The sequence below is a fragment of the Homalodisca vitripennis genome, unplaced genomic scaffold, assembly GCF_021130785.1.
Source record: "Homalodisca vitripennis isolate AUS2020 unplaced genomic scaffold, UT_GWSS_2.1 ScUCBcl_3982;HRSCAF=9848, whole genome shotgun sequence".
Lineage (NCBI taxonomy): Eukaryota > Metazoa > Arthropoda > Insecta > Hemiptera > Cicadellidae > Homalodisca > Homalodisca vitripennis.
Window position 1 is genome coordinate 5,283 of NW_025780092.1, and position 16,393 is coordinate 21,675.

General features: G+C 34.1%; 1 long non-coding RNA gene across 1 annotated transcript; it reads right to left on the minus strand.

The window, feature by feature from the left end:
* Positions 1-10,635: 10,635 nt before the first annotated feature.
* LOC124372761 lies at positions 10,636-15,572 on the minus strand. Its single transcript, XR_006923364.1, has 2 exons — positions 15,452-15,572; positions 10,636-10,705 (listed from the first exon to the last, which is right to left on the minus strand). It is a non-coding gene; the product is annotated as an uncharacterized LOC124372761 (long non-coding RNA).
* Between the last annotated feature and the right edge of the window lie 821 nt (positions 15,573-16,393).

The window sequence follows — 16,393 nt, forward strand, 5'->3', positions numbered from 1 at the left end:
TTACAGCGTTAATAACATCATATACTAGTGGTTCCTTATGCGTCTTTGACAAATTCCTATTCCCTTACATACTCAAATTTAATAGAATACACGAAGTTATTATTCTACTTCAGTACCGAATTACAGTATAAAACTATTAGCGTCCGTTGTGCATAGGTCTGAACAGGAGCAAAAACTTCTTGTAAATTGCTCTTAATTAAATAAATTTAATTATTGATCGCTTATACAAACAGGCAATATAATATATTACCACACACATTCACATACATGCTAACTTATTACGAATGCAATTTATATAAAGAACCCTGAAATACCCAAGGATTCTGTGATATAATAAAACCATTTAGTTTAGCATAAAGACCTGTTAAAGCTTATATTAAATACCAACAAAACTATAAATACCTAAAATTTTGAATTTTGTAACAGTAAAATGAAACATTAACACAAGAAATTTATTATAACCAAATGAATATGCATATGTATAATAAATCTTTCAACCCCGAGATTAATCAAAACTTTCTTAAGTGTATTTGTATTTGAAACGCGATGCCAAACTAGATGAATGTATGCTGCTGAAAATGTGTTCCTCTAAATTTATTTATTTTATAAAGCGATTAGTTTGAAAGTCCATAAAGCTTTTTGACAGCAGAGTTTTAGGGATATGATGGAATTGTTGAATAAAAAGTGTATTTTACGAATATTCAATATTCGGAAATACACAAATGATTTACATATACTACTTTCATGGTATGACTGTCATAATATTACTTTTATTTTGCTCTTTTTGAGGCTGCAACATTCTTAAACCGGGCCTGCTTGCATCAGTTCTAGAATCTTTTTTAATCCAAATACAATTTGATTAAACCCGTACAAAAGGTTGAAGCCCATACTTCACTCTACTCATTACTGTATTATTTTTTATAGCTTTGTCCTGACTGACATTTTCAAGTGGCCGATTGGAGCTTCATGCATAATTAGGTTTCCTTAAAAATATTATAAACCAAACCAAAACATAATAAAATATGTAGCATTTGTGGTGTTAACTAACAAATGTAGAATTTGCGTATTCCGATTTCCAAGTGAAATTAAATCAATATATAAACATTAGCCAAGTTATTTATTACCTAAAATGGTCATAGTCCATGGTTATAATAAATAAATAGCTTATATGTATTGTATTAGAAAAAAATATTATTTAAAAACTAAAACTTTAAAAGTTTTAATTCAATAAAATTGTTTCTTTAGTAAGGGCTGGGGTTGAAACAATTTTCCTTAAAAGATAAAATGAAGTTAATAATTTCTCCTTTGCCTAATAATAATGTAATTGGTTTAAAAAAACTACAACTTTACGTTAATGGTTTATAAGTTACATCTTTATGCATACCTTACAATAAAATTTAAATTTACTTACATGTCACTTACTCAAGTAAATGAATTGCTATCTATTTCAAATGATAAATACACTTATTCGTATAAAATTATATTTAAAATTGAAATGTACTAGAAATACATCAAGTTAGATACATTTGTATCAATTAAGACATTACCACACTCATTAATTTGATGTTCTTTTACGTAGACAGAATCAATAGTACCAGCTGTAATGACTTTAAATATCCATTAGGTTTATCTACTCCCCTAACATTGCCATCACTGCTGAATCAGCATCAGCAATTCGGCTTGGAAGTAATGGACACATAATGATATTGAAAAGCTCTCATCAGCAAATTACATCAAATCACTCTCTTATACTTATATAATTTCACTAAAAGCCTACATAATTCACTTTCCTTTACCTGCATAACTGGCCCAATCAGTAACATGTGCGTGGAAAACTTTTCTAGTAGATACTTGAATAATGTAAATAAATAGATTTAGTTACGAGAAAAGTGGCCATTAAAATCGTAGAGGAATTACAGAACATTATTGGCTTATCTTCCCCGATTATTAACCTCCCTGCTATCATAATACCACAGTAACAAATATAATAGCACTTTCAAATGCTTAATAAAATTAGCTTAGCATTAGAAGAAGCTATCAACCAAATCAGAGGACAAATTTAATGTAATGTTTTTATGTCTGTCCCTACGACACATCGAGAGCAAAATGGAATATATATATATATTTAGTATATATATATATATATATATATATATATATATATATAAAACTAAACCTTTGAATGAAGATACATTTGCAACAGGAAAAATTGAGTTCATTAATGGGTGTCACTTAAAGGGAATTTTGCTAGGTGTTACCTAACAATTCTGCACTAGTCATATGGAATGCTAAGTTTTCAACGAAAAGATTGCCTGATAAATAGATTTGTAAACACATTGAGTAGGATCGTTTGATATTTTAACATATGTAATAGTAACTAATGTGATTTAACTATATGCAAAGTGAGAAATATTTCATCTATTGACTGTAAATAAACGGGAATAATTTTTATTAAAATAAACATTCTTTTTTGGGTATTTGATGAACGCCCTCTTTCAATAGACTGACGGAATTTATATTTGTATATGTGTTTATCAAATTAAAAAACAACCGGTGATGTAAATAGTGTATTTCCTGGTGCTTTTTTATTTATTTAATACACTTAACGATTTATTTGTATAATAAAAAATTATTAGTCATAAAGGTGTAAAATATTGAAAATTCCTTTGATAACGAAAGATAACCGCTACAACTGCAGTTATGTTTTTAACATCCATAGCAATAGTTAATAAATTGTAAACCACATTCAACCACAATGATTAGTACAAGACGACGGGTCGCGTACATGTGGGTGAAGAATTATTTATGAGCAAAATACGTGATTTATTAGTGGGCCATGCTCGTTATGTTATATTTTAACTATTTGTCCAAGAAATAATCTAACTTCATAAAGATATTAATATTAGCTTGTCATTTGTTAAAAGAATTCGTATCATATTCTACTTTCTTTATCTTTCACAAGCATCAACCATTTCTGAAGAGGTCCAACCGTCTGTATGGTTTTGTATTACGAACTAAAAAGCGTTATTACAGTTAACAATTAAAATATAAATAAACTTATTTGCGATTTGTAGTAAATAAATTACGTATGTGACCGTTTTAGTTGTTTAACCAAAATATAATTCAAAATAACATTCGTTTCAAATATAAAAATCTTGACCAGTTTTTTTTTTTTTTTAACATAATGTACCTTTAAAGCTTTGTCACTGTTTTGTTTTTCGTTGGTTTGTTTTATTCGTGTTTTCCTGTTAATATTTAAAAAACTTTAGTATAGAAGCAATTTTTCCAGCTGAAAACAGACAGATATAAACAATTCTAAATGCCTCGAGTAAAAACCTTCCGTAACGCTTATCAAATCAAGAACGCAATATTATGTCACTAATACTTGACTGAATACATTTTTGTTTCAATAAAAAACAAGACTGCGAGTAAAGTAAATTTACAGTAATTGTTCGATTAAAATATGAGGAAGAAGGACCTTGGTGCTTTTTGGGACTGCAAAAGGAATAAGAAATCTAAATTATTTCATTCTATTACTTGGAGCCAAGTTCTTATCTCCAGGCAGTACATGCGTAGAGTTCAACTTCTACCATCCTTTGACAAAAATTTCTTTGATCACTTTTCTTTGAACAGTATTCCATTTGCTTATATATACTTTTATACATGTTTTACCATGATATCCTTTGTAAGCTATAAATAAATTCAATACGAATATAAAGTAAGTGAATAAAATCCTTCTCTATTTTCAGAAGAATGTGATTAGTTTTACGATTTGGATTGATATTCTTTAACCACTTGTTTTATAATTATTTTTAAAATATGATAGATTATTTACTTGAATACTTTAACTTACAAAAATTTAACTTAGGAACAGTGTTACAATAAAATACGGCTACAGATATTTTACACTATCAGGGACTCTCAGCGAAAGTAAAATAAAATACGTCTAGAAAAAAGTTCTCTACATTAGACGGTTAAAATATAAGGAAAGTCCAAATCCCTTATACAGACCATATTATGAGCCGGTTGCATTGAAAAATCTTGTGTTGTACCCCATACGAACCATGTAAATTCACATCCACTTATTTTTTACCATAGTGTTATGGGAGGTGTCTCATTTTATAGATATAGTAAATATGCATCCAAAGGCCTTTACGATTTTAAAAATTTATAATTGTTATACTTAAGCAATAAATAAAAAACTGTTGAGAATTATTTTCTGAATAACCTATATAAACATATCCATAGAAAACATTAAGAATCGTATGGATTTGTACTTATTGTAAGTTCTATAGGTTCTAAGACTAATATAAAGAGTTATAGTTTAATATTTTTGTAATGGAGCTAAAATAAAAATTTGTAGCCATTAGAGATGGCTATATTGTAAGTGGTCTGTTATATATCTTAGTAGCCATGTTCTTTTAGATTGAATGATTTAAAATCTGATAATTTCGTAATGAATTTGCTTCATTTTATTAAGAAAACAGAACTTCACATTTTCGTTAAACACATGTTATGTTTTCATTCTATATTATACATAACTGAAATGCTTTAAACTTTATGCGGCAAGGCCTTGATAAAACTGACGATTCTAAGGGTTATACGTTTGCTATATGCTAAGTTCGGAGTTTATAAAATATAAAATAAAGGTCAAGCAAACAATTTAGACATATTAAGAATATAACTAGACAATAACTGAATAACAATTTAAAGTGACATGTACATTTTGTAGACTAACAAGTGTTTTGTTTGGAGCAACAGTATTCAATAGACTAATAGTAGTAAATTATTATTAACAATTTCCATTTTTTATATCTATAAAATTGTTAATAAACGCTGTAATAGTTTAAAATTAAAAAACGACATCATCTGGCGTCATTGAGTATTAAAAAATCGAGAATTAACCTTGTGGAGTCACAACAAGTTAAAGTTAACAAAAATAGCAAATCTTTTTCTGCCCATTGTCCTATGTTCTATTCTGTCATAATCATGATGCTAAAACTCGTGTTTATAACTATATAAAATTTTATGTGTTTAGTTGTATATTTATTTATTCATTACGTTTTTGTTTTTTATTTTTGGACTATAATGGCTTTTTTTAGTTAATTCATAGTTTATAATATTTAGTGATGCCATAATATGACTTGTTCAAGGACCTGTAGACGCGTACATTACTTATATTTTTTAATGATTAGTGAATGTATGGGATAATATTAATAATGCTCAATACACTCTAGTAATAAGGGAAAGTAATAATATGTTGATTAAAGATTCAGGACTTTGCCTCAGGAATTCGTCACAACGATCATCAATGAACACTCACTAAAATTGGACTAACCAAAAAGATTTCCGTAACTTACTAAATTAATATAATATCTGTTAAGTTATGCACCATAGGCACTTCCAGTGAACAGAGGTCTTAATGTAATCGACTGCGCCGCTCCATGGTAAGTGGGAAAATCGAATTATTGAGGGAACATTCTGTTAGCAGCGTTGAGTGGTCGTACTTCATGTTTTTACCTACTAGCAATTTTACTGTGAAGAAAAAATTGATCTACTTTATTTACGGGGTTTAATAAACTTGTAACGTGTTAAGCTTAACCGTTTTTATTCCATACAAAAATAATCATATTTATTCTTAGTAAGATTTAATGTCTACGAAAAGTTAAATAGATTTGACAAACTTATTGTATTGAGACTTAAACTATTTATTTCAGTTTTTAATTATTAATGATGGTATTATGAAGTGGCTATAATATAGGGGTAGAATGCAGTTGACAAACATTTTACTGAAATTTTTTTTTTTAGAAATGCAAATTTCTAAATAATGATCACGTTGGAGATTTTTTAAATAATATTTTTAAAAATTAAAATATTAAATGTTTTACTGACGTTAAATAGCCTGATAATCTTATCCATCGAATAATAACAGTAATAGACAGATTTGTTAGAAGTAATATACCATATAATCTGCTTTTATAATTAAACTAATTAGACATAAACCATACCAGCCATTACTCCCCCCTTGAGAACAACTGGTGCTATGTTGCCCAATTTTTACTTACTTTCACATTGCATTTGGCATTACTTTAGTATTGTATTCCGACAGTGCACATTTTGAAAATACCGATATCTGAATACTTCGATTATTTTAAATTTTTATGGAATACGAACATACTACTAGTTAAATTACTTGAATAATATATTTTCCGTTCTTATGTATGATCAAGTATGTATAACCGTATGGTTTTTAATTGTGAAAAATGTGTAATATTAATAATTTTCATCACAAGAATAAATGTATAGAATTTAGTATAAAAAGTTTTAAGGACTTCAATTTAACTCAAACCGTGGATTTTATACGAGTATATTGACTCTCTTTCGTATGAATATAGTCTATATCTATTTGTGGAAATAAATATTTAGAGTGACTGGATGTGATGTAGTGTCTTATTTAAAGAAAAACCTTTAGTCATTTAAATATATTAAAGAAATGTAAAAGGTAAATAAAGTAAATATATAATGCATGGGTAATTGAGGTTTTAAATATTGCTATATTTAGAAATATTAGGGTTTTTAGAGAAAATATACCGCAGGAGCTCCTATCTTTATAAGCTCTTATCTCGCGGAATAAACATTACTTTCGACTGCGAGACTCTCGGTCCCTTTGTATGTAGCGAGTTCTTGATAAGGTAGTTCCCTTTGTCTGGTATATTTGTTCGAATAGAATCTCTATATTTGAATTCCTAATAAACACAATATTCTTTTCCACTTCTTTTGCCGTTTCAGCGACTATAATGGTTTTAAGTGCTTATGTGATAGTCTAATGAAGTCTAAATGTGATATATATAGATAATAAAACGTCATAAAATAAAAAATTATTTAATAAAGTTTAACAATTACTGTCAAAGAAATGTATTTAATTGTCCCCATATAAAAAATTGTTGTAAATCGAGAAACTTATACAGTTGAACTGGGAAACATGAATATACCATAAAGAGTCACTTGCCCTCCAACATAGGTAATAATTTTAGAGGTCTATCGACAGTCTGGCAATTATGAAAGACAGAGGTTGTCTATATATGCGATACAAATTGTTGCCGATTATGTAATGTTTAGATTGCAATGGTCCGAGAGGTCTTCTTGACGCTTAAGAAACATACAAGAACTTGGGTGTGTAACAAAGTCTTGGGAAAACAATTGGGTGTGTTCTCCATGCTGTTAAAATACCATTAGTCATAAGTTTTAGAATGTCCCTTGCAGATCTATAACGCAAAGTTTATATGGATCTGCGCTTCATCCCTTTATTCGTAACAGCTCTCATCACGTCATCGCTTTTAAGTCGGGAAACTAATTGTTCATTAAGCACGTCATCACTGAGAAAACTCTGAAAAACAAAATATATACACATAAAGGTTTGTGTGCTTAAAGTTTACTGTTGAATTTATTCAGGTTTTAGGAAATCTTTCGTCGTTACATAACAAAAATAGAGAAGTGACTTTCGAGAATAATACTCTATCCTCTTCTTCAGGAGCCAACACCATGAAGCAACAAATTTAAACGAAACACAACGATGTAATACTAAACAATATATGACATCATTATAACTATAAAGTTTAAAATAGTACAAGTCGTACACTAAATGTATTTAAACATATACCTGGTAGTGAATATTGATAAGTATTATCACCAAATATGTTCATTCAAAAAAGAGACGTATTATGAAACACATTAGATAAGGCAAGAGACTGATAACAAGATACAGCCATTTCCATTGGCAACACGCCACGATGTCTGAAACAAAAGGCAACAAATATTACTTATCTTTATTCTTATTGTGCGTTCAAATTTTATTAGCCAAAGTTTCATTGAATGGTCTACTTTATTTGTTGCCTAGTTAGTTGGTGTATTGAGCTTAAGTAATTACAGTGTCTTAAGAAGTTTGTTATTTTAGAGTCTTATTATATAATGTTTTATAACAACTATTAGCTAACCTAAACTGATTAATATACACAGTAAAATATTCAATATCTATAAATGTTTTAATATATATGTTACGTGTCATTAATCTTTTTATATCTTTAAGAATGTAAACTTTCTTGAGATTTACATACTCTACGTTATAAATGGGAATAAGCGTTATACAGTTGTCCTTGAAAATTGTTTATTTTAATAATTAAAGTAATTTATTAAAACTAATGTAATAAACTTGTGCAAAACTTGATGACTTTATCTGAATCCAATTATGTCCAAGCAGAGCTAGCTACTTCCACTAAAATTAGTTTGAAAATTCAAAATAGACCCTTTTCTGAAAACAAGTAATAATGAAAGAAAAACGTTTTAATTCTAATTTCTATTATTTTTAATTTTTATCACCAATTCACAATAGTTTCTGAAAATACATAGAGTCCGAAACTTAATTATTTATGACAAAACTTCAACTATTAAAAAATCTGTATATGTACCAAAAATGTCCTTTAAGTTAAAACACTATAATGTTACTGTGTACTCGCACATATATTAAAAAAATATTAATTTTTCTTACTTTTCAGAAAAACTTAAGTTACTAAGAACTTCGTGTTTATAATACTAGGAACTTTGGTTCGAGGAAGACTTTAAGAGAGTGTAACCAAAGACCAACAAAAGAAGTCCCAGTGCTTTATCGAAGCACTCACTGTTAAGGTCGGTTACTTCCACACACCATTAGTCTATCCTCTTTCCGTGTATCCTTTCTTCCAAGTATTCACACCAGTTCAAACAGTCATGTGAATCATGTATCGTGAGATTGTATTGAACTTTATATTTTTTAATCTTTGTACCCTTTAGTTAATTTATAACAAGAGCTACAGAATATGTGCTTTTATGAGTTCATAATTGATTATTATTCATTCTGTAATGTAGTAAATATAACATTAAATTTCATTATCGCTGCTATATCAAACTATTTTTCAGGAATAACGTATTTAAGTTTCACCATTCTGTCGTAATATTTTTGAAGTTTCATCAGTTATACACTAATTTACCAAACACTCTGTATATAGTACGTTTAAAAATTAACAATCAACAGTGTACGAGGTAATCACAATAAATCTTTGAACTTCAAAGTATTATTTTGGTTTTTATTGTTTTTTATTAACCTTCAACTCAATAATTGATATAATATTATCGCAATAATATGATTTTTTCCCCATAATATAATAATTGGGACATAAAATGAATCATTACTATACTTAATACAATATCTGTAAAACCAATACTGCACTTACTACAACAAATATACTACAATAGTAAAAAATATCATAATACGTTTTTCCATAAGAACATCGTATAAAATCAACAGTTCATTGATAATTGATAATCAGGGTTTTAAATTTATAGATCCGTAGCATACACGGGGGTTTGATAAAAAATTTATTTGAATTGTGTTTTAAGTAACAAAAGGGATATCGCGCCATAAATGTTTATGCTTTGTAGCCCTGAAGGTACATGACGATAATGAACCTTTCTGCTTGTTACTACATTGTGTATACAATATACAACGAATGAAATATAAAATCTGTAATTAATAATGTTTATGTTTCTCATTTGTGTTTTTTTAACAATATATTATTTTTGTCATGTGTCACTCGTTTGTATTTTTCACAGTGCAAGTAAGTTTGTTTTAAATTAAAATCTTTATTTGTGACCATGAACGATGTGAAATATTTTAAGCAGAATAAATTAAATGTGTGGTATACTTCTTTATTATTCTATCCCTTTCTTTATAGTAACACGACAAAGTAATTTTTATATAATACACACTTCGTGTCCGTCAATTGAAAATTGTTGTTGTGAACAATCTGACACAAATTTTGTCTGAATAGTTGTATAGTTGTAGAAACCTTTCTGTAGAACTTACATGGCGTACCGATGTATCACTTACATCTGCGCCAACCCTACCAATGTACAGGATTTATAAAGCACTGATTAAAAATGCCAATATATCAAGGGTAGAGAGACAGATCGATAGTTTTAGTTTTACAGCGGAGTATGACTGTTGGAGAGATTGGGAACTGCCTCAGTGTTAAAGGCTTTCGCTACTCTAAACATGAGGGAATACCTTCACATATAAACATTTTAATTAAAAAAGGATAGAATGAGCCAGCCTCTCTTCCTTCCAAGGTGGCACAAGTGATATAGAGCCCTCCCTCCTGAAGGATCTTGTCATGTATTGGTAGTACCTCCAATATAGTTGACCTTACAAATAACATTTTGAAAAAAATCCCTCATAAGTAGACCTTGCTCCCTTTGCGGACCGCGCTCTGATTGGTCGAGAGGGGGTCACGTGATCCAAGATGGCGGCTAAGCTCCGCCCCCTGCGGGAGAAATTCCCACATGTGCGGGAGAAATTCCCTCCTCACACTCTTATCCTAGTGTTTTGGGGTGATTTTGTGGTGTCAAAATTGTTGTTTTTCGGTTAAAATCGGTGTGATTTGTTGGGTTTTCCGGTGAGGGGAGAAAACGAGGGACGGAGGGAATTCCAACATGGCTGCGCCCATGTATCACGTGGATCAAAAAAAAAAACCATTATGGCCGCGCCCACGTAAACATAACCTCACTTTTCTCGGCGGGGATTTCAAATAAAACGACTCAGTAAAAGATAAGCTATTTTATTGCTACATAATCAGTGGTCACCGTGGTCAGCCTCCGGGTCCCTTGCGGTTACCTGTAAAAAAAAAACCAGACATGTAACGACTGCAACCGCAAACTTCCTATTGGCCGGAATAAACGCGTCTCTGATTGGTCTAAAATAGCCGCCAAGCACTCTGATTGGTCGGTGTTCTACACAGTCGGCAGAGATTTCCCTGTCCTCGCCAGTCTGGAGGTGAACGTCAAAGAGGTAAGACCTATGTCGCTCTGTTCCTTGATATTGCACAACATTGTGTAAAATTATCAAGACAAGTAAACCTCGCTAATTACTTAATATAAAATAAATAAGACCGTGCTTACCTACCTAGTTACCCAGATATTATTTTTTAATATATTACTGTTGCAATGGAATCTCAACCTATTGAAGTGGGTCCAGAGTCTCGTATGGAACTGGATCCTGTAAAAAGTACTAGGAAAATACGAGACGTATGTAAAAAGAGATACAGAGTTTACGGTACCAAGACCACCTTCAAATTTTAATACAGTACCAGATAACGTAAGTGAAATAGACTGGATAAAAACCGGATTTTTCCAAATTAGTCGATGACATAAAATCAAACTGTTCAGATTCAGACTACCTGGGATTTACACTTCACAGTTTAAATTTGAAAACCAAAGAGCCAGGTTATGTAGCGTTTCGGCCGGCTCATCAAGTCAAAAGTGATGTTTTATTCGAAATTTTTGGTGGCATAATTCAAAGTAATGCCGATTCCGTAAAGTCAGCTGATACGTTTAGAGTAGAGTGTACTAGAATTAATCTTCCTGTAGGTAGTGCTAGAGTAAGACCAGGTTTTTATAATAACTTTGAAGAAGAATGTAAAGCACGTAGAGGTATCGTAGTCATTAAGTATAGCGATAGTCTGTGTCTGCCCCGAGCTATAGTGGTAGCAAAGGCCAATGCTAAAAAAGATCCCGAGTATGAATTGATAAAAAAAGACAAAGGCGCGAGACAAACAACAAAGGCAAAAAAATTGATAGCGAAAGCCCAAGTTCAAATACCGAAAGAGGGAGCGGGGGTCCCCGAACTTAATAAATTCCAAGACCACCTCAAAAAATATAATATTACAGTTTATAACTACAACCGTAAAGGCCGAGAAGTGTATTTTAATGGTAATAATGAAAGTGCTTTGTACAAAATTAACTTGTTGTATCACGAAAACCATTATAATGTAATAAACTAGCCTAACTGCAGCTTTTGCGTGCCGTTTCTATTGTGAAGCATGCCATGTCCCTTACGACCACAAAGGTGTACATAGGTGTTCAAATATCTGTCCTGCATGTCAAATCCGTTTCTCCGCCTTGTAAAGAGGAGCATGGGGGAATTTTGTGCCCTGACTGTAACATGACCATGAAAAATCAGATTTATTTCGCGGCCCACAAGAGTGAACGTTGTAAGTCGGTAAAAAAATGCTTACAGTGCCAAAGACTTGTGTTTTTGAACAATCGTAAGTCAAAACATGTGTGCGGTGAAGTGTTTTGTAAAATCTGTAACGAGTTCATGGCCCCAAACCACCAGTGCTACATGCGGGTCGACACAGGAAAACCCAAAACCAAAGACTTTCTTTTCATTTTCTTTGATTTAGAGACCCGTCAAGATGAAATTTTAACGGAAGAATCTAGAGTTCATAAAGTTAACCTTTGTGTTTTCTCAACAATTTTGTTGGAAATGCATTGGTGGGGAAAATTGCCAAAATTGTACCTCCCGCACTCGTGTGTGTTTAGACAAGACCCTGTAGTAATATTCTTGGATTACGTAATGGAGGAGAGAAAAAAATTCAAAAACGTATGTGTAATGGCTCATAACGGTCAGGGTTTCGACTTTCAATTTCTGTTAAAGTACGTTCTCGAACAATCAAAAATTCACTCCAGAGCTAATTATGCGTGGCACTAAAGTCATTCTTATGGAATTAGATAACGTCAGATTTATCGATTCGCTAAATTATTTCCCCATGGCCCTCTCTGCACTACCCAAAGCCTTTGATCTCCCCCCGGAGAAGAAGAAGGGTTACTTCCCTCATCTTTTCAACACTTTGGCAAACCAAAATTATGTAGGCCCCATACCACCCAAGGAGTTACTATTGCCCTGAATCAATGTTTGAGAAGTCTTACAAAGATTTTGAAAATTGGCACAACGATCAACTTAAACAAAATGTAGTTTTTGACTTTCAAAAAGAGTTGGTCGAGTACTGTATCTCCGATGTGGAGATACTGGCGCAAGCGTGTATTAAGTTTAGAAACATGTTTTTGAAAGAATGTAACGTAGACCCGTTCATGGAAGCCGTCACCATAGCCAGCGCCTGTAATTTTGGTTTTTTAGACGGAATTTTCTCAAAGCCAACACTATTGGTCTAGTCCCAAAGAACGGATACCGTATGGTTGATAACCAATCGCCTATTGCTTTACAATGGCTTACTTGGGAGGAAGACCAACGCGGTATTAGGGATCCAACACGCAGGACGGGAAAGAGAAGTAAAAATTGACGGTATGAAAGTAGGACGGTTTTGACGGGGAGCGCGTATACGAATTTCAGGGCTGTTATTTCCATGGGTGCCCAAAAATGTTTCAGATACGATAGGGAAGCATCCTTGCCCGATGATCCCTCAGACTCCCTGCACTTAAGGTTCGAGAGAACCAAAGCTAAAATGGCTCGTCTCCGAGCATCCGACTATGAAGTAATTGAAATGTGGGAGTGTGAATTCAATAAAATAAAGAAAGAACAAAAATTGGATTATCTAAATTCTCTCCCCATCCTAAACACACTCCCGCTCAATCCCAGAGATGCCTTCTTCGGGGGAAGGACAGGTAATGCTAAAACCTTCCACAAGTGCGAGGACGGGGAAACAATTCAGTATGTAGACGTTTGCTCCTTGTACCCGTTTGTCAATAAGTTTTTGCCTTATGTTTTATCCCATCCAAAAATCTTTGTAGGTGACAAGGAGTGTAGAGAAAGAGGCATGGAGGCCGAAGGACTCCTAAAATGTAAAGTATCGCCTCCGCTAAATTTGTACCACCCCGTCCTCCCTACACGTATGAACAATAAATTAATGTTTGTCTTATGCCGTACATGTGGTCTAGAAATGCTAAACACAGACTGTAATCATAGCACCGAAGAAAGAGCATTGACAGGGACATGGACGATGCAGGAAATGAGAAAGGCTGTAGAGAAGGGGTATACCATCTTAGAAATGTACGAGCTTTGGGATTATAAAATCATTACTTACGAAGACGGTGGCCTTTTTACCGATTTTGTAAATAAGTTTCTAAAAATTAAACAGGAGGCATCGGGCTACCCCTCCTGGTGCCTCACAGAAGAGGATAAAGCCGTGTATATTCAAAATTATTATAAACACGAAGGTGTCAGACTCGACCCTTCCAAAATTGAAAAAAACGGGGGTCTTCGCTCTCTCGCAAAATTGATGCTAAATTCGTTTTGGGGAAAATTTGGACAGAGGGAGAACCAAACTAAAACTTCCATCATTAGAGAACCCGACGAGTTTTTTAAATTACTAACAAGTCCCGGGACACAAGTAAACGTCACTCAAGAAATTAACGAAGAGGTCCTCCTTGTTAACTGGCAGAAACATAGACGAAGTCGGTGAATCCCTGCGAACCGTAAATGTTGTGCTCGCGGCCTTCACCACCGCACACGCTAGACTTAAGCTGTACAGTTACTTAGATCGAATAGGCAAACAAGTACTTTACTATGATACCGATAGTGTATTGTACATACGTAAGGAAGGTTCGTACAGTGTCCCCACAGGGGACTACTTGGGCGAAATGACCGACGAGTTGGCCGACTATGGTCCAGACTCATACATAGTAGAATTTGTTTCCGGAGGCCCCAAGACTTATGCCTATCTTGTTTGGTCCACTAATAAAAACGCACTAGTTGAAGTTTGTAAAATAAAAGGCCTTACTCTAAATTTAAAAACTAGTGAAAAACTAAATTTTTCAAAATTAAAAGAAATGGTACTTTCTGAAAGCAAGCAATCATTAGAGATCACTGAGAACCGCATTAGGCGTACTAAAGACAGAAACATAATTACCGTAGAAGAGACTAAAATGTTTAAAGTGACTGGACCAAAACGCAAACACGAAGGTAAGTATGAAACTCTACCATTCGGTTACAGTAAAAGGCTAAAAACTTACAAGTAACTACACTCTGATCCCATTAGTCGATTCGCTCGCATCTCCTCTGCTATTCTAAGTACACTCCTCCGATCCTCCGTAAGTTCACAGACCCGCCTTCCACATATCAGTGAACTTTTTCAAAGTCAAGGTAATAACTCTTTGTTCATCTGACATGCTGACACTAACTAACTAACTAACTGACTGACTTATAAAGACGCACGAGCCTCATACTCCCCACTATCACCGTCACCAATCGCAAGCGTGAGTTCCTGTTCCATATATTGATTCTTAAAGACTTGCACATGACAAGGCTATGCCCCGGACAGCTTCAGGGGTTCTGGAAGCGCGAGTGAATGAGACCTCTAAGGCCGGCGTAAAACCTGTAAGCCCTGGGGTCACGAATGAAGGTCACTGGCGCGGCCTAACAGCCCGTAAACCTGAATGTTGTGTGTGAATGAGACCTCTAAGGCCGGCGTAAAACCCGTAAGCCCTGGGGTTACGAATGAAAGGTCTCTAAGGCAGGCCTAAACTCTGTAAGCCCTGGGACCTGAATGTTGTGCGTACGACAGAACCCCTGGAGGTACCCCACTGGCACGGCCTGACCTAGAGAGAGACTATCTTAAGGACTTACCTACAGCCTCCAAGTATTTCAAGAACATTGCATTGTCCTCCTCTTCGTCGGAGTACCACCCGACGTCGTAGTCTTCTATAGGTCCCTCGAAAGGGACACGAGACCCTGATGCTGAAAAAAAAAATCCGATACTCTGAGTATCTATCTGATTGAAAATCATTAGTAAAACTTTTGAAACAAGTATTACGTACCTTTAGCGGTCGGCGATGGAGGCGGTGGCGGAGGAGGCGGTGGCGGTGGAGGCGGTGGCGGTGGAGGCGGTGGCGGTGGAGGCGGTGGCGGAGGAGGCGGGTGGCGGTGGAGGCGGTAGCTCCTTGGCGAGGTACTGCCACAATACCACCAGCACAGTTGCCAAACATTGTAACTGACTGACTGCGTTACAGAACGCGAGAGCTTTATGGAAGGGAGAGGTCACATGACCTCAAGTCAATGTCACCGGGGAGGTGCGAGTGTTTCATTCTAACTCAAACCATGGCCGAGTCTAGAGCATTCCAGCCACACTCCCTGTTTGACCTCGCTAAAAAAACCGTGGTCAAACAGTTCTCTAACAATGGGAGTGCCCTTATGAGTTTAGAAGTACCGCTGACGGTCATGGACGCTCTCATCGAAGAGCACATTGAAACCGACTGTTTTCAAGTGATGTGTACACTCTACGTACCACTCGGTTCGCAAAACATCTACTGTGGCATCCCGTGTTTGAGAAGTGATATGGATATAGAGCCCGAGGTTGAAATATATATTACATATGAAACCCCCCACTGTACCATCTTGTTTTTGAAAAGAGAGCCTGGAATAGAAACCCGATATCTGGTACTGTGTGGAACGTGTTGTCTACCATGAGTTATCAAGAGAGGATTTCCTATATGTAAAAAGAACATTTCGTTGTATAGTCTGCGATAGGACCCTTGCCGGTGCTGGGTGGAGGGGTTTTTGTGGATGCTT